Source organism: Cryptomeria japonica, chromosome 4 (genome assembly GCF_030272615.1).
Source record: "Cryptomeria japonica chromosome 4, Sugi_1.0, whole genome shotgun sequence".
In the NCBI taxonomy this organism is placed as follows: domain Eukaryota; kingdom Viridiplantae; phylum Streptophyta; class Pinopsida; order Cupressales; family Cupressaceae; genus Cryptomeria; species Cryptomeria japonica.
In genome coordinates, this window is record NC_081408.1 from 108,574,672 (window position 1) to 108,599,427 (window position 24,756).

Here is a 24,756-nt window from a genome sequence, read left to right on the forward strand (position 1 = left end):
CCCATCCCAACGTCTGATCCGCCTTACCTTGGTCTTACTTTTTGCCAAGTTGGGGTCAGGAAACGAGTTGAGGCAAAGGAAAGCAAAGGAACAATAATAAAACATATGTTGTGAATAAATGATTAATTTGTTTCTAAAATTGTAATTCTTTCTATAAGTATCCCTACGACCCACCTCAACGTCGAATCCGCATTACCTTGGTCTTACTTTTTGCCAAGTTAGGGTCAGGAAGAAGTTGAGGCAAAGGAAAGCAAAGGAACAAAAAAAACAAAATTATGTTGTGAGTAAATGATTAATTTATTTTTAAAATTGTGATTTCTTTTAGAAATATCTCCACGACCATCCCCAACGTTTGATCTGCCTTATCTTGCTCTTACTTATTGCCGAGACGGGATCAGGAAGGAACTGAGCCAAATGAAACAAAGAAACAAGAAGCAAATTTATGTTGTGACTAAATAATTAACTTATTTATAAAATTATGATTTCTTCTAAAGATATCCCTACAACCCACCCCTACGTCCGATCCGCCTTACCTTGGTCTTACTTATTGCCAAGTTGAGGTCAACGAACGAGCAGAAGCGAAGGAAAGCAAAGGAACAAGAAGCAATCTTATGTTGTGAATAAATAATTATTTGTTCTTAAATTTGTGATTTTTTCTAAAGTTATCTCTACGACCTACCCCAACGTCGCATTTGTTTTGCCTTAGTCTTACTTATTGTCAAGCTGGGGTCACCAAAAAGCTGAGGCAAAGGAAAACAGACGAATAAAAAACAAGATTATGTTGTGAGTAAATGATTAATTTACTTTTAAAATTGTGATTTTTTCTAGAAGTATCTCTGCGACCCACCCCAACGCTCCATCTACCTTTTTATTGGGCTTATTTATTGCGAAGTTGGGGTCATGAAAGAGCTGAGGCAAAGAAAGCAAATAAACAAGAAAAAAAAATTATGTTTTGGGTAATGATTAATTTATTTATTAAATTGTGATTTCTTGTAGAGGCATCCCTCCGACCCACCCCGACGTTGGATCCCACTTTATCTTGGTCTTATTTATTATCAAATCGGGGTCAAATAGGAGCTGAAATAAAAGAAAGCTTAGAAACAAGAAACAATATTACGTTGAGTAATGATTAATTCATTTTAAAAATTGCTATTTTTTCCAAAAGCATCCGTGTGAATCACTTCCGACATTTGATCCACCTTTACCTTAGTCTTACTTATTGTTATGGTGGGGTCATGAATAAGCTAAGGCAAAGGAAGCAAAGGAACATGAAGCAAGTTTTTGTTGTGAGTAGATGATTAATTTATTTTTAAAATTGTGATTTTTTCTAGACGTATCCCTACCACCCACCCTAACGCTCGATCCACCTTACCTTAGTCTTACTTATTGCCAAGTTGGTGTCACCAAAGAGCTGAGGCAAAATAAATAGGGGAACAATAATAAAAATTATGTTCTAAGTAATGATTAATTTATTTATAAAATTGAGATTTCTTTTAGAAGTATACCTGCGACCCACCCAAACGTCGGAACCGCTTTACCTTGGTCTTATTTATTGTCAAATTCGAGTCAAATAGAGGTTGAAATAAAGGAAAGCATAGAAACAAGAAATAAGATCATGTTATGAGTAAACGATTAATTTATTTATAGAGGTATCAGTTCGACCAACCCCAACGTTTGATCCAACTTACCTTGGTCTTACTTATTGTTAAGTTGGGTTCATGAATGAGTTAAAAAAAGAAAGTAGAGGAACAAGTAGCAAGTTTTTTGCTGTGAGTAAAAGATTAATTTATTTTTAAAATTGTGATTTATTCTACAAGTATCCCCGCGACCCACTGCAACGTCTGATCCACATTACCTCGATCTTACTTATTGCCAAGTTGGAATCAGGAAGTACCTAAGCCAAATGAAGCAGAAAAACAAGAAGCAAATTTATGGTAAATAAATGATTAATTTATTTATAAAATTGTGATTTCTTCTATAGGTATCCTTGCGACCCATCCCAACGTCTGATCCGCCTTACCTTGGTCTTACTTTTTGCCAAGTTGGGGTCAGGAAACGAGTTGAGGCAAAGGAAAGCAAAGGAACAATAATAAAACATATGTTGTGAATAAATGATTAATTTGTTTCTAAAATTGTAATTCTTTCTATAAGTATCCCTACGACCCACCTCAACGTCGAATCCGCATTACCTTGGTCTTACTTCTTGCCAAGTTAGGGTCAGGAAGAAGTTGAGGCAAAGGAAAGCAAAGGAACAAAAAAAACAAAATTATGTTGTGAGTAAATGATTAATTTATTTTTAAAATTGTGATTTCTTTTAGAAATATCTCCACGACCATCCCCAACGTTTGATCTGCCTTATCTTGCTCTTACTTATTGCCGAGACGGGATCAGGAAGGAACTGAGCCAAATGAAGCAAAGAAACAAGAAGCAAATTTATGTTGTGACTAAATAATTAACTTATTTATAAAATTATGATTTCTTCTAAAGATATCCCTACAACCCACCCCTACGTCCGATCCGCCTTACCTTGGTCTTACTTATTGCCAAGTTGAGGTCAACGAACGAGCAAAAGCGAAGGAAAGCAAAGGAACAAGAAGCAATCTTATGTTGTGAATAAATAATTATTTGTTCTTAAATTTGTGATTTTTTCTAAAGTTATCTCTACGACCTACCCCAACGTCGCATTTGTTTTGCCTTAGTCTTACTTATTGTCAAGCTGGGGTCACCAAAAAGCTGAGGCAAAGGAAAACAGACGAATAAAAAACAAGATTATGTTGTGAGTAAATGATTAATTTACTTTTAAAATTGTGATTTTTTCTAGAAGTATCTCTGCGACCCACCCCAACGCTCCATCTACCTTTTTATTGGGCTTATTTATTGCGAAGTTGGGGTCATGAAGGAGCTGAGGCAAAGAAAACAAATAAACAAGAAAAAAAAATTATGTTTTGGGTAATGATTAATTTATTTATAAAATTGTGATTTCTTGTAGAGGCATCCCTCCGACCCACCCCGACGTTGGATCCCACTTTATCTTGGTCTTATTTATTATCAAATCGGGGTCAAATAGGAGCTGAAATAAAAGAAAGCTTAGAAACAAGAAACAATATTATGTTGAGTAATGATTAATTCATTTTAAAAATTGCTATTTTTTCCAAAAGCATCCGTGTGAATCACTTCCGACATTTGATCCACCTTTACCTTAGTCTTACTTATTGTTATGGTGGGGTCATGAATAAGCTGAGGCAAAGGAAGCAGAGGAACAAGAAGCAAGTTTTTGTTGTGAGTAGATGATGAATTTATTTTTAAAATTGTGATTTTTTGTAGACGTATCCCTACCACCCACCCTAACGCTCGATCCACCTTACTTTAGTCTTACTTATTGCCAAGTTGGTGTCACCAAAGAGCTGAGGCAAAAGAAATAGGGGAACAATAATAAAAATTATGTTGTAAGTAATGATTAATTTATTTATAAAATTGAGATTTCTTTTAGAAGTATATTTGCGACCCACCCCAACGTCGGAACCGCTTTACCTTGGTCTTATTTATTGTCAAATTGGAGTCAAGTAGGAGTTGAAATAAAGGAAAGCATAGAAACAAGAAACAAGATCATGTTATGAGTAAACGGTTAATTTATTTATAGAGGTAAACGTTCGACCAACCCCAACGTTTGATCCAACTTACCTTGGTCTTACTTATTGTTAAGTTGGGTTCATGAATGAGTTAAAAAAAGAAAGTAGAGGAACAAGTAGCAAGTTTTTTGCTGTGAGTAAAAGATTAATTTATTTTTAAAATTGTGATTTATTCTACAAGTATCCCTGCGACCCACTGCAACGTCTGATCCACATTACCTCGATTTTACTTATTGCCAAGTTGGAATAAGGAAGTACCTAAGCCAAATGAAGCAAAAAAACAAGAAGCAAATTTATGGTGAATAAATGATTAATTTATTTATAAAATTGTGATTTCTTCTATAGGTATCCTTGCGACCCATCCCAACGTCTGATCCGCCTTACCTTGGTCTTACTTATTGTCAAGTTGGGGTCAGGAAACGAGTTGAGGCAAAGGAAAGCAAAGGAACAATAATAAAACATATGTTGTGAATAAATGATTAATTTGTTTCTAAAATTGTAATTCTTTCTATAAGTATCCCTACGACCCACCTCAACGTCGAATCCGCATTACCTTGGTCTTACTTCTTGCCAAGTTAGGGTCAGGAAGAAGTTGAGGCAAAGGAAAGCAAAGGAACAAGAAAAACAAAATTATGTTGTGAGTAAATGATTAATTTATTTTTAAAATTGTGATTTCTTTTAGAAATATCTCCACGACCATCCCCAACGTTTGATCTGCCTTATCTTGCTCTTACTTATTGCCGAGACGGGATCAGGAAGGAACTGAGCCAAATGAAACAAAGAAACAAGAAGCAAATTTATGTTGTGACTAAATAATTAACTTATTTATAAAATTATGATTTCTTCTAAAGATATCCCTACAACCCACCCCTACGTCCGATCCGCCTTACCTTGGTCTTACTTATTGCCAAGTTGAGGTCAACGAACGAGCAGAAGCGAAGGAAAGCAAAGGAACAAGAAGCAATCTTATGTTGTGAATAAATAATTATTTGTTCTTAAATTTGTGATTTTTTCTAAAGTTATCTCTACGACCTACCCCAACGTCGCATTTGTTTTGCCTTAGTCTTACTTATTGTCAAGCTGGGGTCACCAAAAAGCTGAGGCAAAGGAAAACAGACGAATAAAAAACAAGATTATGTTGTGAGTAAATGATTAATTTACTTTTAAAATTGTGATTTTTTCTAGAAGTATCTCTGCGACCCACCCCAACGCTCCATCTACCTTTTTATTGGGCTTATTTATTGCGAAGTTGGGGTCATGAAGGAGCTGAGGCAAAGAAAGCAAATAAACAAGAAAAAAAAATTATGTTTTGGGTAATGATTAATTTATTTATAAAATTGTGATTTCTTGTAGAGGCATCCCTCCGACCCACCCCGACGTTGGATCCCACTTTATCTTGGTCTTATTTATTATCAAATCGGGGTCAAATAGGAGCTGAAATAAAAGAAAGCTTAGAAACAAGAAACAATATTATGTTGAGTAATGATTAATTCATTTTAAAAATTGCTATTTTTTCCAAAAGCATCCGTGTGAATCACTTCCGACATTTGATCCACCTTTACCTTAGTCTTACTTATTGTTATGGTGGGGTCATGAATAAGCTGAGGCAAAGGAAGCAGAGGAACAAGAAGCAAGTTTTTGTTGTGAGTAGATGATGAATTTATTTTTAAAATTGTGATTTTTTGTAGACGTATCCCTACCACCCACCCTAACGCTCGATCCACCTTACTTTAGTCTTACTTATTGCCAAGTTGGTGTCACCAAAGAGCTAAGGCAAAAGAAATAGGGGAACAATAATAAAAATTATGTTGTAAGTAATGATTAATTTATTTATAAAATTGAGATTTCTTTTAGAAGTATATTTTCGACCCACCCCAACGTCAGAACCGCTTTACCTTGGTCTTATTTATTGTCAAATTGGAGTCAAGTAGGAGTTGAAATAAAGGAAAGCATAGAAACAAGAAACAAGATCATGTTATGAGTAAACGATTAATTTATTTATAGAGGTATCAGTTCGACCAACCCCAACGTTTGATTCAACTTACCTTGGTCTTACTTATTGTTAAGTTGGGTTCATGAATGAGTTAAAAAAAGAAAGTAGAGGAACAAGTAGCAAGTTTTTTGCTGTGAGTAAAAGATTAATTTATTTTTAAAATTGTGATTTGTTCTACAAGTATCCCCACGACCCACTGCAACGTCTGATCCACATGACCTCAATCTTACTTATTGCCAAGTTGGAATAAGGAAGGACCTAAGCCAAATGAAGTAGAAAAACAAGAAGCAAATTTATGTTGAATAAATGATTAATTTATTTATAAAATTGTGATTTCTTCTAGAGGTATCCTTGCGACCCACCCCAACATCTGATCCGCCTTACCTTGGTCTTACTTATTGCCAAGTTGAGATCAGAAAATTTATGTTGTGACTAAATAATTTATTTATTTATAAAATTATGATTTCTTCTAAAGGTATCCCTACTATTCGCCCCAACGTCCAATCCGCTTTACCTTGGTCTTACTTATTGCCAAGTTGGGGTCCGGAAATGCACTGAGGCAAAGGAAAACAAAAGAACAAGAAACAAACTTATGTTGTGATTAAATAATTAACTTATTTCTAAATTTGTGATTTTTTTGAGGTATCCCTACGATTCAACCCAACGTCAGATCAGTTTTACCTTAGTCTTATTTATTATCAAGTTGGGGTCACCAACGAGCTGAGGCAAAAGAAATCAAAAGAACAAAAAACAATATTATGTTGTGAGTAAATGATTAATTTATTTTCAAAATTGTTATTTTTTTTAGAGATATCCCTGCAACCCACCTCAACACTCGATCCAGCTTACCTTGGTTTTACTTATTACCAACTTGGGTCATGAAACAGTTGAGGCAAAGGAAGCAAATGAACAAAAAAAATTATGTTGTTAGTAATGATTAATTTATTTATAAAATTGTGATTCCTTTTACACATATCCCTTTGACCCACCACAAAGTCGGATCCGCTTTACCTTGGTCTTATTTATTGTCAAGTTGGGGTCAGATAGAAGCTAAAACAAAGGAAAGCATAGAAACAAAAAACAAGATTATGTTGTGAATAATGATTAATTTATTTTAAAAATTTGTGATTTTTTCTTGATGTATCTGTGCTACCCACCCCATCGTTGGATCCACCTTACTTTGGTCTTCTTTATTATTAAGTTGGGGTCATGAAGGAGCTGAGGCAAGGCAAGACAAGCAGAGAAACAAGAATCAAATTTTTGTTGTGAATAAAATATTAATTTATTTTTAAAATTGCAATTTTTTCTAGAACCATCACCACGACCCACCTCAACATCCAATCCGCCTTACCTTAGTCTTACTTATTGCCAAGTTGGGGTCAGCAAGGCGTTGAGCCAAAAGAAGCAGAAAAACGAAAAGCAAATTTATATTGTCAATAAATGATTAATTTATTTATAAAATTGTGATTTATTTTAGAGGTATCCTTGCGACCCACCCAAACGTCTGATCCGCCTTACCTTGGTCTTACTTATTGCCAAGTTGGGGTCAGGGAACGAGTTGAAGCAAAGGAACAATAATAAAACATATATTGTGAATAAATGATTAATTTGTTTCTAAAATTGTGATTTTTTCTATAAGTACCCCTACGACCCACCTCAACGTCGAATCTACATTACCTTGGTCTTACTTTTTGTCAAGTTGGGGTCAGGGAGAATTTGAGGCAAAAGAAAACAAAAGAACAAGAAACAAAATTATGTTGTGAGTAATTGATTAATTTATTTTTGAAAATATCCCCGCAACCCACCCCAACATCCGATTTGCCTTACCTTGGTCTTACTTATTGCCAAGTTGGGGTCAAGAAGGAGTTGAGACAAATGAAGCAGAAAAACAAGAAACAAATTTATGTTGTGACTAAATAATTAACTTATTTATAAAATTATGATTTTTTCTAAAGGTATCCCTACAACCCACCCCAACCTCCGATCCGCCTTACCTTGGTCTTACTTATTGCCAAGTTGGGGTCAAAAAACGAGCTAAAGCAATCTTATGTTGTGAGTAAATAATTATTTGTTTTTAAATTTTTGATTTTTTCTAAAGGTATCTCTACGACCTACCCCAACGTCGGATTTGTTTTACCTTAGTCTTACTTATTGTCAAGTTGGGGTCATCAAAAAACTGAGGCAAAGGAAAGCAAACGAACGAAAAACAAGATTATGTTATGAGTAAATGATTAATTTACTTTTAAAATTGTGATTTTTTCTAGAAGTATCTCTGCGACCCACCCCAACGCTCCATCTACCTTTTTATTGGTCTTATTTATTGCGAAGTTGGGGTCATGAAAGAGCTGAGGCAAAGAAAACAAATAAACAAGAAAAAAAAATTATGTTGTGGGTAATGATTAATTTATTTATAAAATTGTGATTTCTTGTAGACGCATCCCTCCGACCCACCCCGACGTTGGATCCCACTTTATCTTGGTCTTATTTATTATCAAATCGAGGTCAGATAGAAGCTGAAATAAAAGAAAGTTTAGAAACAAGAAACAAGATTGTGTTGAGTGATGATTAATTCATTTTAAAAATTGCTATTTTTTCCAAAAGCATCCGTGTGAATCACTTCCGACATTTGATCCACCTTTACCTTAATCAGTCTTATTGTTATGGTGGGGTCATGAATAAGATGAGGCAAAGGAAGCAGAGGAACAAAAAGCAAGTTTTTGTTGTGAGTAGATTAATTTATTTTTAAAATTGTGATTTTTCTTAGACGTATCCCTACCACCCACCCTAACGCTCGATCCACCTCACCTCAGTCTTACTTATTGCCAAGTTGGTGTCACCAAAGAGCCGAGGCAAAATAAATAGAGGAACAATAATAAAAATTATATTGTAAGTAATGATTAATTTATTTATAAAATTGAGATTTCTTTTAAAAATATACCTGCGACCCACCCCAACGTCGGAACCGCTTTACCTTGGTCTTATTTATTCTCAAATTGGAGTCAAGTAGGAGTTGAAATAAAGGAAAGCATAGAAACAAGAAACAAGATCATGTTATGAGTAAACGATTAATTTATTTATAGAGGTATTAGTTCGACCAACCCCAACTTTTGATCCAACTTACCTTGGTCTTACTTATTGTTAAGTTGGGTTCATGAATGAGTTAAAAAAAGAAAGTAGAGGAACAAGTAGCAAGTTTTTTGCTGTGAGTAAAAGATTAATTTATTTTTAAAATTGTGATTTATTCTACAAGTATCCCCGCGACCCACTGCAACGTCTGATCCACATTACCTCGATCCTAGTTATTGCCAAGTTGGAATAAGGAAGGACCTAAGCCAAATGAAGCAGAAAAACAAAAAGCAAATTTATGGTGAATAAATGATTAATTTATTTATAAAATTGTGATTTTTTCTATAGGTATCCTTGCGACCCACCCCAACGTCTGATCCGCCTTACCTTGGTCTTACCTATTGCCAAGTTGGGGTCAGGAAACAAGTTGAGGCAAAGGAAAGCAAAGGAACAATAATAAAACATATGTTGTGAATAAATGATTAATTTGTTTCTAAAATTGTGATTCTTTCTATAAGTATCCCTACGACTCACCTCAACATCGAATCCGCATTACCTTGGTCTTACTTCTTGTCAAGTTAGGGTCAGGAAGAAGTTGAGGCAAAGGAAAGCAAAGGAAGAAGAAAAACAAAATTATGTTGTGAGTAAATGATTAATTTATTTTTAAAATTGTGATTTCTTTTAGAAATATTCCCACGACCCACCCCGACGTCTGATCTGCCTTATCTTGCTCTTACTTATTGCCGAGATGGGGTCAGGAAGAAACTGAGCCAAATGAAGCAAAGAAACAAGAAGCAAATTTATGTTGTGACTAAATAATTAACTTATTTATAAAATTATGATTTCTTCTAAAGGTATCCCTACAACCCACCCCAACGTCCGATCCACCTTACCTTGGTCTTACTTATTGCCAAGTTGGGGTCAAGGAACGAGCAGAAGCGAAGGAAAGCAAAGGAACAAGAAGCAATCTTATGTTGTGAATAAATAATTATTTGTTCTTAAGTTTGTGATTTTTTCTAAAGTTATCTCTACGACCTACCCCAACGTCGCATTTGTTTTGTCTTAGTCTTACTTATTGTCAAGCTGGGGTCACCAAAAAGCTGAGGCAAAGGAAAACAGACGAATAAAAAACAAGATTATGTTGTGAGTAAATGATTAATTTACTTTTAAAATTGCGATTTTTTCTAGAAGTATCTCTGCGACCCACCCCAACGCTCCATCTACCTTTTTATTGGTCTTATTTATTGTGAAGTTGGAGTCATGAAGGAGCTGAGGCAAAGAAAGCAAATAAACAAGAAAAAAAAATTATGTTGTGGTTAATGATTAATTTATTTATAAAATTGTGATTTCTTGTAGAGGCATCCCTTCGACCCACCCCGACGTTGAATCCCACTTTATCTTGGTCTTATTCATTATCAAATCGGGGTCAGATAGGAGCTGAAATAAAAGAAAGCTTAGAAACAAGAAACAAGATTATGTTGAGTGATGATTAATTCATTTTTAAAATTGCTCTTTTTTCCAAAAGCATCCGTGTGAATCACTTCCGACATTTGATCCACCTTTACCTTAGTCTTACTTATTGTTATGGTGGGGTCATGAATAAGCTGAGGCAAAGGAAGCAGAGGAACAAGAAGCAAGTTTTTGTTGTGAGTAGATTAATTTATTTTTAAAATTGTGATTTTTATTAGACGTATCCCTACCACCCACCCTAACGCTCGATCCACCTTACCTCACTCTTACTTATTGCCAAGTTGGTGTCACCAAAGAGCCGAGGCAAAAGAAATAGAGGAACAATAATAAAAATTATGTTGTAAGTAATGATTAATTTATTTATAAAATTGAGATTTCTTTTAGAAGTATACCTGCGACCCACCCCAACGTCGGAACCGCTTTACCTTGGTCTTATTTATTGTCAAATTGGAGTCAAGTAGGAGTTGAAATAAAGGAAAGCATAGAAACAAGAAACAAGATCATGTTATGAGTAAACGATTAATTTATTTATAGAGGTATCAGTTCGACCAACCCCAACGTTTGATCCAACTTACCTTGGTCTTACTTATTGTTAAGTTGGGTTCATGAATGAGTTAAAAAAAGAAAGTAGAGGAACAAGTAGCAAGTTTTTTGCTGTGAGTAAAAGATTAATTTATTTTTAAAATTGTGATTTATTCTACAAGTATCCCCGCGACCCACTACAACGTCTGATCCACATTACCTCGATCTTAGTTATTGCCAGGTTGGAATAAGGAAGAACCTAAGCCAAATGAAGCAGAAAAACAAAAAGCAAATTTATGGTGAATAAATGATTAATTTATTTATAAAATTGTGATTTTTTCTATCGGTATCTTTGCGACCCACCCCAACGTCTGATCCGCCTTACCTTGGTCTTACTTATTGCCAAGTTGGGGTCAGGAAACGAGTTGAGGCAAAGGAAAGCAAAGGAACAATAATAAAACATATGTTGTGAATAAATGATTAATTTGTTTCTAAAATTGTGATTCTTTCTATAAGTTTCCCTACGACCCACCTCAACATCGAATCCGCATTACCTTGGTCTTACTTCTTGCCAAGTTAGGGTCAGGAAGAAGTTGAGGCAAAGGAAAGCAAAGGAACAAGAAAAACAAAATTATGTTGTGAGTAAATGATTAATTTATTTTTAAAATTGTGATTTCTTTTAGAAATATCCCCACGACCCACCCCAACGTCTGATCTGCCTTATCTTGCTCTTACTTATTGCCGAGATGGGGTCAGGAAGAAACTGAGCCAAATGAAGCAAAGAAACAAGAAGCAAATTTATGTTGTGACTAAATAATTAACTTATTTATTAAATTATGATTTCTTCTAAAGGTATCCCTACAACCCACCCCAACGTCCGATCCACCTTACCTTGGTCTTACTTATTGCCAAGTTGGGGTCAAGGAACGAGCAGAAGCGAAGGAAAGCAAAGGAACAAGAAACAATCTTATGTTGTGAATAAACAATTATTTGTTCTTAAGTTTGTGATTTTTTCTAAAGTTATCTCTACGACCTACCCCAACGTCGCATTTGTTTTGTCTTAGTCTTACTTATTGTCAAGCTGGGGTCACCAAAAAGCTGAGGCAAAGGAAAACAGACGAATAAAAAACAAGATTATGTTGTGAGTATATGATTAATTTACTTTTAAAATTGTGATTTTTTCTAGAAGTATCTCTGCGACCCACCCCAACGCTCCATCTACCTTTTTATTGGTCTTATTTATTGTGAAGTTGGAGTCATGAAGGAGCTGAGGCAAAGAAAGCAAATAAACAAGAAAAAAAAATTATGTTGTGGGTAATGATTAATTTATTTATAAAATTGTGATTTCTTGTAGAGGCATCCCTTCGACCCACCCCGACGTTGGATCCCACTTTATCTTGGTCTTATTTATTATCAAATCGGGGTCAGATAGGAGCTGAAATAAAAGAAAGCTTAGAAATAAGAAACAAGATTATGTTGAGTGATGATTAATTCATTTTTAAAATTGCTATTTTTTCCAAAAGCATCCGTGTGAATCACTTCCGACATTTGATCCACCTTTACCTTAGTCTTACTTATTGTTATGGTGGGGTCATGAATAAGCTGAGGCAAAGGAAGCAGAGGAACAAGAAGCAAGTTTTTGTTGTGAGTAGATTAATTTATTTTTAAAATTGTGATTTTTTCTAGATGTATCCCTACCACCCACCCTAACGCTCGATCCACCTTACTTTAGTCTTACTTATTGCCAAGTTGGTGTCACCAAAGAGCCGAGGCAAAATAAATAGAGGAACAATAATAAAAATTATGTTGTAAGTAATGATTAATTTATTTATAAAATTGAGATTTCTTTTAGAAGTATATTTGCGACCCACCCCAACGTCGGAACCGCTTTACCTTGGTCTTATTTATTGTCAAATTGGAGTCAAGTAGGAGTTGAAATAAAGGAAAGCATAGAAACAAGAAACAAGATCATGTTATGAGTAAACGATTAATTTATTTATAGAGGTATCAGTTCGACCAACCCCAACGTTTGATCCAACTTACCTTAGTCTTACTTATTGTTAAGTTGGGTTCATGAATGAGTTAAAAAAAGAAAGTAGAGGAACAAGTAGCAAGTTTTTTGCTGTGAGTAAAAGATTAATTTATTTTTAAAATTGTGATTTGTTCTACAAGTATCCCCACGACCCACTGCAACGTCTGATCCACATTACCTCAATCTTACTTATTGCCAAGTTGGAATAAAGAAGGACCTAAGCCAAATGAAGTAGAAAAACAAGAAGCAAATTTATGTTGAGTAAGTGATTAATTTATTTATAAAATTGTGATTTCTTCTAGAGGTATCTTTGCGACCCACCCCAACATCTGATCCGCCTTACCTTGGTCTTACTTATTGCCAAGTTGATATCAGAAAATTTATGTTGTGACTAAATAATTTATTTATTTTTAAAATTATGATTTTTTCTAAAGGTATCCCTACTATTCGCCCCAACGTCCAATCCGCTTTACCTTGGTCTTACTTATTGCCAAGTTGGGGTCCGGAAATGCACTGAGGCAAAGGAAAACAAAAGAACAAGAAACAAACTTATGTTGTGATTAAATAATTAACTTATTTCTAAATTTGTGATTTTTTTGAGGTATCCCTACGATTCAACCCAACGTCGGATCAGTTTTACCTTAGTCTTATTTATTGTCAAGTTGGGGTCACCAAGGAGCTGAAGCAAAAGAAATCAAAAGAACAAAAAACAATATTATGTTGTGAGTAAATGATTAATTTATTTTCAAAATTGTTATTTTTTTTAGAGATATCCCTGCGACCCACCTCAACACTCGATCCAGCTTACCTTGGTTTTACTTATTACCAACTTGGGTCATGAAAGAGTTGAGGCAAAGGAAGCAAATGAACAAGAAAAATTATGTTGTTAGTAATGATTAATTTATTTATAAAATTGTGATTCCTTTTACACATATCCCTTTGACCCACCACAAAGTCGGATCCACTTTACCTTGGTTTTATTTATTGTCAAGTTGGGGTCAAATAGAAGCTAAAACAAAGGAAAGCATAGAAACAAAAAACAAGATTATGTTGTGAATAATGATTAATTTATTTTAAAAATTTGTGATTTTTTTTGATGTATCTGTGCTACCCACCCCATCGTTGGATCCACCTTACTTTGGTCTTCTTTATTATTAAGTTGGGGTCATGAAGGAGCTGAGGCAAGGCAAGACAAGCAGAGAAACAAGAATCAAATTTTTGTTGTGAATAAAATATTAACTTATTTTTAAAATTGCAATTTTTTCTAGAACCATCACCACGACCCACCTCAACATCCAATCCGCCTTACCTTAGTCTTACTTATTGCCAAGTTGGGGTCAGCAAGGAGCTGAGCCAAAAGAAGCAGAAAAACGAAAAGCAAATTTATATTGTCAATAAATGATTAATTTATTTATAAAATTGTGATTTATTCTAGAGGTATCCTTGCGACCCACCCCAACGTCTGATCCGCCTTACCTTGGTCTTACTTATTGCCAAGTTGGGGTCAGGGAACGAGTTGAAGCAAAGGAACAATAATAAAACATATATTGTGAATAAATGATTAATTTGTTTCTAAAATTGTGATTTTTTCTATAGGTACCCCTACGACCCACCTCAACGTCGAATCTACATTACCTTGGTCTTACTTTTTGTCAAGTTGGGGTCAGGGAGAATTTGAGGCAAAAGAAAACAAAAGAACAAGAGACAAAATTATGTTGTGAGTAATTGATTAATTTATTTTTAAAATTGTGATTTCCTTTAAAAATATCTCCGCAACCCACCCCAACATCCGATTTGCCTTACCTTGGTCTTACTTATTGCCAAGTTGGGGTCAAGAAAGAGTTGAGACAAATGAAGCAGAAAAACAAGAAACAAATTTATGTTGTGACTAAATAATTAACTTATTTATAAAATTATGATTTTTTCTAAAGGTATCCCTACAACCCACCCCAATCTCCGATCGGCCTTACCTTGGTCTTAATTATTGCCAAGTTGGGGTCAAAAAACGAGCTAAAGCAATCTTATGTTGTGAGTAAATAATTATTTGTTTTTAAATTTTTTATTTTTTCTAAAGGTATCTCTACGACCTACCCCAACGTCGGATTTGTTTTACCTTAGTCTTACTTATTGTCAAGTTAGGGTCATCAAAAAACTGAGACAAAGGAAAGCAAACGAACGAAAAACAAGATTATGTTGTGAGTAAATGATTAATTTACTTTTAAAATTGTGATTTTTTCTAGAAGTATCCTGCGACCAAACCCAACGCTCGATCCACCTTTTATTGGTCTTATTTATTGCGAAGTTGGGGTCATGAAAGAGCTAAGGCAAAGAAAGCAAATAAACAAGAAGAAAAATTATGTTGTGGGTAATGAATAATTTATTTATTAAATTGTGATTTCTTGTAGAGGTATCCCTCGGACCCACCCCGACGTTGGATCCCACTTTACCTTGGTCTTATTTATTATCAAATCGGAGTCAGATAGGAGCTGAAATAAAGGAAAGCATAGAAACAAGAAACAAGATTATGTTGTGAGCAATGATTAATTCATTTTAAAAATTGCGATTTTTTCCGAAAGTATCCTTGCGAATCACTTTCGACGTTTGATCCACTTTTACCTTGGTCTTACTTATTGTTATGGTGGGGTCATGAATTGTTGGCATTACAAAAGGAGATTGATGGCATTTCAATAAGGATATTGAGTAGGTTGTTGGACATCATTGATATAACTGAAGAAGGATGATTACTATCTTAATAATATTATTTTGTCATTGATGTCAAGAAATTGATTTTCTGATTCAGTATGATGTTGTCATATCTTGAAAAGAATGTTTTGATGAGTATTAAGTGGTTAGTAAGTGACACGGAAAAGATGTGATAATGAAGGAGAATAATAAGTTATTCAATGGACAACTATTACCGAGTTAGACAACGATGAGATCATGTTGTTTTGATTGTTTTGATATCCTACATATGTTGTTGATTATAAGTTTAATACTGTACAATATCACCAAGCAAAGAACCTAGTCGATAAACCCTAAGGTTATCGATATCAGTTAAAGAAGGCAAGATGTCTACCAAGTGAAGTTCAGTATTTACCGAGTAACAACCGAGTTATAATAGATCGCATTGAATGGATAAAAGCATTATTTAATAAAGGATGTTGATGAGTTGGAAATGAATAAGTGAATGGTATGTCGTGCATGAAGTTTGTTGAGGATCAACGACATGGAAAACACAAGAAGAAGATCTACAACACAAATTGAACCACAATAACCTAGCACAAGTTCCAAGGTAAGGTAAAACGTTTTTCAGATCGAAAGATACATTGAACCTGGTCAAGTATGAAGATCTGATGGCTAAGATTGATCATGGGAAATGTGATCAAGGAGATTAAGCGGTTAGATATTATTTATAAATAAGGAATTGTTAATGAACAATGCATGCAGGCAAATGTATGCACAAAGATGATACAGTAATGTTTACCGAGCACAAAAGCTTGAAAATCTTATTGAAAAACAAATTGAGAAGCCCAACAAGAGACAAGATAAGTCATATGACAAGATTGTTTTGAGCAAATAGAATCTGCTTTAGCATTTCAGATGTGAATTTGCAGATATATTTTATTATTGTTGTTTATTTTGTAAGTGACAGGAAATCTCTTTACCGAGTGGACTTAACAGTCTTATTTGTAAACCCTCTAGCAAAGTAACATTCTAAATGAGTGTTTGAAATTATTTGACAAGGTCACTTCTAACAAGGTAACATGGAAGAGGTACACAAACTATACCCTTCTAGAGTATGCTCGGTTAAAAGCTTATCATGTTAAAGATTACAAACACATTGCTAAAGAGGTACACAAACTATATGAAGAAATCAAAAAGCAAGAAGAGTTTGAAGCATTATTAGTCAAAAGGTTACCGAGAGGAAAAGGTAAATATAAAGGAAAGCTACCTTTAAAATGTTTTAACTGTAATAGAATAGGACATATAGCTTCTAACTATCCTGACAAAGAATCCAGTGAAAAAAGAAAATACCGAGATGACAAACAGAAAGACAACCAATACAAAAGACACTGAGACTTCAGAAGGAAAGATAGAAAGACATGTCTAGTAGCTGATGAGGAATCCAACGATGATAAATCTGATGGAATTGATACAGAGGAAGTTGTTTATGTGGCTATCAAAGATGGATCAGATGAAGAAAGGTATGAAAAAAAAGCCCTAATATATCACATAAATAAAATTTCATTCTTGGATCATAGATAGTGGATGCTCACATCACATGACAGGTGATAAACACAAGTTTGTTAAATTAGAAGACTACGATGGAGGATATGTAAGATTCGATAATGATACACCATGTCCGGTAAAAGGTAAAAGATCCATAACACTTCTTGACAATGCTAAATGTAATGATGTATACTGGGTTGAAGGTTTGAAATACAATTTGTTGAGTTTAGCACATCTAAACAATACAAGATATCGAATAGAATTTCAAAAGGGATGTGTCAAAGTTCATGACAAACATGGAAAGCTAGCTGCTACCAGGACACAAACTAAAGGTAATACATTTCATCTTGACTAAACTAGGAACAATTGTCTGTATGCTAAAATAGATGATACTTGGTTATGGCATAAAAGGTTTTGTCATATAAATTTTGATAACCTGATCAAAATAAGCAAGAAGCACCGAGTTTGGAAAAACCAGAGAATGCAATATGTCGTGGATGTCAGATGGGAAAGATGACAAGGTCAAGCTTTACAAGTAAGTCCTACACCTCTAAAAGAATTTTAGATCTTGTACACACTGATTTTTATGGTCCTATGAAAGTTCAAAGTTATTATGGAGATAGATACTTCATATTATTTGGGGATGATTACTCAAGAGTGATGTCAGTTATGTTTTTAAAAGAAAAATTAGAAGTTTTTCAAATGTTCAAATGGTATAAGGCTAGAGTTGAAAAAAAAAACAAGAAGACAGTTGAAATGTCTTAAGATCTGATAGAAGAGAATTCATTTCTAATGAATTTAATCTATTTTGCAATGATCATGGCATAAAGAGACAAGTGTCTGCACCGAAAACACCTCAGCAAAATGGGATAGCTGAAAGAAGAAACAGATCAATTGTAGATTGTGTCAGAACCCTGATGATAGAAAAGAGGGTACCTCAAACATTTTGGAGAGAAGCAATCAGCACTGCAGTTTACACCCTGAACCGAATACAACTGAAGAAAAGAACTTTGAAGACACCATATGAAATCTGGTATGATAAGAAACCCAATGTAAGTTATTTTAAGATATTTGGAAGTAGATGCTATATTCACAAAAATGACAGAAACAAAAAGTTTGATCAGAAAAGTGAAGAACAAACATTTCTTGGTTATTCTTCTAGAAGCAAAGCATTTAAATGTCTGATAAAATCATCTAACAAAATAGTAGAAAGTGCAAATGTGAAAATTGATGAATTTGCAGAAAGAAATGATGAAGGAAATTCCAAAGAACCAGAAAATTATGAAGAATTTGTTTATGTTCAACCGAGAAATCCTACCGAGAAAGCTGATGAAGAAAATACTCAGTTACCGAGTGATGGAGAAGATCATACAAAACCTACCGAGCCCATATTAGCCAAGTATGTCAGAAGAAATCATGCATCAAGTCAGATTATAGGAGATAAAGATGATCCAGTAATGACAAAGAACAAACTTAGACAAAACACATGTCTGATATCTAAATTTGAACCGAGGATAGTAAAATAGGCATTTCGTAATAAAGATTGAATAAATGATATGACAGAAGAGATAGATCAAATCAAAAATAATGAAACATGGACATTGGTCCCAAGACCAAAAGAAAAGAATGTAATCGGTACAAAGTGGATTTTCAGAAACAAGCTAAATGAAAAAGGAGAGGTTATTCGGAATAAAGCAAGACTAGTTTGCAAAGGTTATGCTCAAGAAGAAAAAATTGATTATGGTGAGAATTTTGCACCTGTGGCAAGACTTGAAGGAGTAAGAACATTATTGACATATGCTGCTTACAAAAAATTCAAGGTATATCAAATGGATGTTAAATCTGCATTTTTGAATGGTATACTAGAAAAAGAAGTTTACATTGAACACCCTAAATGATTTATTGAAGACAAAAATAAAAATCAAGTATGTAAATTGAACAAAGCATTATATGGTCTAAAGCAAGCACCTAGAGCATGGTATGAAAGACTGCACTCTTATTTGATCAAGATTGGATTTATAAGGACAAGTGAAAACAGCAACATGTATATGAAGAATGATGAAAACAATGGTATACTGCTTTCAGCCATATTTGTTGATGATATTATTTTTTGTGGTAATGACTCTTTATGCAAGAACTTTGGAAATGAAATGTGCAAAGAATTTGAGATGTCATTAATCGGTGAAATAAAGTATTTTATAGGTTTACAGATACTGCAAAGAAAAAATGAGATTTTCATTACTCAATCCAAATATATAAAAGAAATCCTAAAGAAATTTGGAATGGAGGATTTTAAACCTGTAAGTACTCCTATGACTACCAACTGTAAACTATCAAAGAGTGGTGAATCTACATTTGTTGATGAGACACTTTACCAATCTATGATTGAAAAGCTGCAATATGTGATTCACAGCAGGTCAGATATAGCACATGCAGCAGGTATAGTTGCAAGATTTTCTGCAAATCTCAAAGAAACACATGATAGCAATTAGGAGAATTTTCAGATACCTGAAAAGAACTGAAGATTATGGCTTAGCATATCAAAAAGGGGATATTTTTGACCTAAAAGTTTATACTAATGTTGATTGGGCAGGAAACATTGATGATAGGAAAAGCACAAACGGTAGAGCTTTATTCTTGGGAGATAGACTAGTAAGTTGGCTTAGCAAGAAACAAGGATGCATTTCACAATCAATAGCTGAAGTTGAATATGTCGCTGCAGCATTGAATTGTACTAATATAGCATTGATCAAAGAAGTTGGAAGGTATGAATGAGAAAGTTACCGAGCCAGTAACTATATTCTATGATAACACTAGTGCCATTAACATTTCAAAGAATCTAGTAATGCACTCTAAGACAAAGCATATCTCTATAAAGTATCATTATTTCAGAGAAGAAGTTCAACAGAAGAAAGTTGTGCTGGAATATATCAGTTCAAAGGAACAAATAGCAAATATTTTCACAAAGCCACTGTCAAAGGACACTTTTGAGTATCTCAATAGATATTTTTAAAATTGTGATTTTTTCTAGACGTATCCCTACCACCCACCACAACGCTCGATCCACCTTACCTTAGTCTTACTTATTGCCAAGTTGGGGTCACCAAAGAGCTTAGGCAAAAAAAGCAGAGGGACAATAATAAAAATTATGTTGTAAGTAATGATTAATTTATTTATAAAATTGAGATTTTTTTTAGAAGTATCCTTGCAACCCACCCCAACGTCGGACCCGTTTTACCTTGGTCTTATTTATTGTCAAATTGGAGTCACGTAGGAGTTGAAACAAAAGAAAGCATAGAAACAAGAAACAAGATCATATTGTGAATAAACGATTAATTTATTTCTAGAGGTATCAATGCGACCCACCCCAATGTTTGATCCAACTTACCTTGGTCTTACTTATTGTTAAGTTGGGTTCATGAATGAATTAGAAAAAAGAAAGTAGAGGAACAAATAGCAAGTTTTTTGTTGTAAGTAAAAGATTAATTTATTTTTAAAATTGTGATTTATTCTACAAGTATCTCCGCGACCCACCCCAACATCCAGTCCGCCTTACCTTGGTCTTACTTATTGCCAAGTTGGGGTCAGGAAAGAGCTGAGCCAAATGAAGCAGAAAAACAAGAAACAAATTTATGTTGTGAGTAAATGATTAATTTATTTATAAAATTGTGATTTCTTCTAGAGGTATCCTTGCGACCCACCCCAACATCTGATCTGTCTTACCTTGGTCTTACTTGTTGCCAAGTTGGGGTCAGGAAACGAACTGAGGCAAAGGAAAGCAAAGGAACAAGAATAAAACATATGTTGTGAATAAATGATTAATTTGTTTCTAAAATTGTGATTTTTTCTATAGGTATTCCTATGACCCACCCCACCACTCGATCCGTTTTACCTTGGTCTTACTTATTACCAAATTAGAGTCAAGAAGGAGTTGAGGCAAAGGAATGCAAAGGAACAAGAAACAAGATTATATTTTGAGTAAATGATTAATTAATTTATAAAATTGTGATTTTTTCTACAAGTATCCCTGCGAGCCACCCCAACGCTCAATCCACATTACTTTGGTCTAACTTATTGTCAAGTTGAAATCATGAAGGAGATGAAGCAAAAATAACAGAGAAACAAAAACAAACTTTTGTTGTGAGTAATTGATTAATTCATTTTAAAAATTGTGATTTCTTCTAAAAATATCCCCGCAACCCACCCCAACGTCCGATCCGCCTTACCTTGGTCTTACTTATTACAAAGTTGGGGTCAAAAAGCAAATTTATGTTGCTTAGTTGAGGTCAGGAAATGAGCTGAAGCAAAGGAACAAGAAGCAAACTTATGTTCTGAATAAATGATTAATTTATTTCTAAAATTGTGATTTTTTCTACAAGTATCCCTACGACCCACCTCAATGTCGGATCTACATTACATAGATCTTACTTATTGTCAAGTTAGAGTCAGGAAAGAGTTGAGGCAAAGGAAAGCAAAGGAACAAGAAGGAAACTTATGTTCTCAATAAATGATTAATTTATTTCTAAAATTGTGATTTTTTCTATAAGTATTCCTATGACCCACCTCAACGTCAGATCTGCATTACCTTGGTCTTACTTATTGCCAAGTTAGAGTCAGGAAGAAGTTGAGGCAAAAGAAATAAAGGAATAAGAAACAAGATTATGATGTGTAGTAAATGATTGATTAATTTTTAAAATTGTGATTTTTTCTACAGGTATCCCTACGACCCACCCCAACGCTCGATTCACATTACCTTGGTGTTACTTATTGCCAAGTTGGGGTCATGAAGGAGATGGGGCAAAAAAAGCAAAGAAACAAAAAACAAGATTTTGTTGAGTAAATGAATAATTCATTTTGAAAAATATGATTTTTCTTCTAGATACCACAATGGATAACAATGGATAATTTATTGTCAAGTTGGGGTTAAGAAAGAATTGAGGCAAATGAAGCAGAGGAACAAGAAGCAAATTTATGTTGTGAGTAAATGATTAATTTATTTATTAAATTGTGATTTTTCTAAAAATATCTATGTTACCCACCCCAACGTCCAATCCATTTTACCTTGGTCTTACTTATTGCCAAGTTGGGGTGAAGAAATGAGTTGAAGCAAAGCAAAACAAAGGAACAAGAAACAAGTTTTTGTTGTGAGTAAATGATTAATTTATTTTTAAAATTGTGATTTTTTCTATAAGGTATCTTTACGACCCACCCCAACATCGGATCCGCTTTACTTTGGTCTTACTTATTGTCAAGTTGAGATTAGGAATGTCCTAAGACAAAGTAAAGCAAAAGAACAAGAAACAAGATTATGTTGTGAATAAATGATTAATTTATTTTTAAAATTGTGATTTTTTTCTAGAGGTATCCCTGCAACCTATCCCATCGTTCGATCCACTTACCTTGGTCTTACTTATTGCCTAGTTGGGATCATGAAAGAGCTGAGACAAAGGAAGCAGTGAATAAATGATTAATTTATTTTTAAAATTGTGATTTCTTATATAAATATCCTCGTGACCCACCTCAACGTTCATTCCGCTTTACCTTTGTCTTACTTATTGCCGAGTTGGGGTCAGGAAGGAGCTGAAGCAAATGAAGCAAAGGACTAAGAAACAAATTTATGTTGTGAGTAAATGATTAATTTATTTATGTTGTTTTGATTTCTTCTAAAGGTGTCCCTGCGAGCCACCCCAACGTCTGATCCGCTTTAACTTTGTCTTAGTTATTGACAAGTTGAGTTCAGGAAATGAGCTGAAGCAAAGGGAAGCAAAGGAAAGCAAAGAAACATGAAGCAAACTTATGTTGTGAGTAAATGATTAATTTATTTCTCAAATTGTGATTTTTTCCAGAGATATCCTTACGACCCACTTCAACGCCGAATCCATTTTACTTTGGTCTTACTTATTGCCAAGTTGGGATCAGAAAAGAGTTGAGACAAGGGAAGAAAAGAAAGGTTTCAGGAAAGAGATGAAGCAAAAGAATTAAAGAAAGGTTAAAATGTATAGAGAATGAGGAGGTAAGGAAGGTGAAGTGAAAGGTTATTAAGAACAAAGCAGATGGAGAAAAGAAAGGTATGTTAGAGTTTAAAGAATAAACAAAAAAATTGAAGCCAAATGTTTAGCAAGCAAAGGGCATTGGATTGGGAGAGAAAACAATTTGAGTGAAGTTGCAATTTCAAATATATTTAAAACTATCTTAAAAATATATTGAAAACTATTTTGAACTAGTGTTTAGAGAGTTTTATTTTGCAGAGTAGCAATAGAATGGAAATGATGTTTGTAGCATAGCAAACTATAAGATAAGTTTTGTTTTCAAAATAAAAATAAACATGTTTGAATTTGCTATTGCTTGCTTAGATTATGGGCAAGGGAGTTATCTCTCTCATTTTGATCTATATCACAGTCAATATGGGAAATGTTATTTTAAAGGGTTTTCAGTCTGTTTGTTAGACAAAACAGATGTGTGTAGGACATTTTATAAAGACAAAGGAAAGAATATTATAATGTACTGAATTATCATATAAATGATTTAAGCTATCAATCTCAATTTTTATTGTAGTTCACTTGTATTCAAAGCAACAAAAAAAGTAATAAAATGCGTACCAATATTAAAAACCCCAAATTTATTAAATTACTCTTAAAATTCATCATAGAAGGGTATACACAAAAAACACAAAGAACAAAGCATGGTGGTCATATTGAGACATGGACAAGCTAGGACTCGAACCTAGGACCTTCCATACGTTGCTGGAGTGCTCTACCACTGAGCTACTGGCCCCTCTTCGACCAATCCATCGTCAATTCGGGTGTGGCTTATTTCCAATAGCAACACCCACCCTTAAGCCACACCTCTCGTGTGCTTGGGGCTCCTAGCCTGGACCTGGCTTTGATACCATGTTGAGACATGCACTAATACATTTGGTCTAGAATTTAGACAGAGGTTTCCGACGAAGAAGGTATATTGTGACCAAATTTGATTTTTTTTTTTGAAAAAAATTCTGAATTCGTCAGAATTCCGACAATAATTTCACTTTTGGTTTCGACAGAGAGGGCATTAGTAATGAAATTTGTTTTTCGTTTTTTTTTAAAAGTGCCCACGTTCGTCGAAATTTCGACGACCATGAGCATTACTTAAAAGTGAAAAAAGAGTGCAAGTCATTTGCTCAATCACTCTCGCACAAGCTTCGTCAACCTCTGGCAATTCCCTGCATGCAAAGCTTCGTCGACCTCGGCAACACTGCGTCTCCTAAAAGGTTAGGGTATTTTGCATATGAACTTTTATTTTATATTTAATCTTCTTAAGTCTTAAGGTTTCTATCTTGAATATGCCCTGGTGCCCAATTTCTCTTCGATCTATCTACATCTACCTACCATGGCTTCCTCCGATACACCCACCATAATAGATGCCTCCACCAATATAGTGGATTGAAATCAACGAAAGAGGGGAAAAGTGGATAGAGATATCGTTGGAGGAGATCGGGTTGTGCGTGATCATTTAATGAAAGAGGGAAGAGGAGAAGAGGGTGCAATTGATGGAGGAGGTCGGCAAGTGTCCCAACTATGTTTTGACCTAATAAACTAACAAGTGCTTACTGCCATTGTCACCTAAGACTTCGCCCTGCACATTGATCTATACTAACCAACATTTTCCCAAGGCTAAATTTTCTTAGTGTAGGATTTTGGAGACCAGATTTTAGTAGCCAGGTTTGTAGAATTTGATAAGATTACATGTACTATCAATGTAAATGAGCTTCATAAATATTAAGAGATACAACAACTGGAAAATTGTTTCCACATTTCCACAAGAATTGCTTGGAT

The 24,756-nt window shown here is 34.3% G+C and overlaps 1 long non-coding RNA gene across 2 annotated transcripts in view; it reads right to left on the bottom strand.

Moving 5' to 3' along the window:
* The window catches only part of LOC131046110 (uncharacterized), a 134,892-nt gene that overhangs the window by 76,041 nt on the left and 34,095 nt on the right, over positions 1 to 24,756 (bottom strand). For both annotated transcript variants that reach the window (XR_009372225.1, XR_009372224.1), the window contains one exon: positions 17,879 to 17,972. This is a non-coding gene — a long non-coding RNA (uncharacterized LOC131046110). The remainder of the gene's footprint in view (positions 1 to 17,878; positions 17,973 to 24,756) is intronic.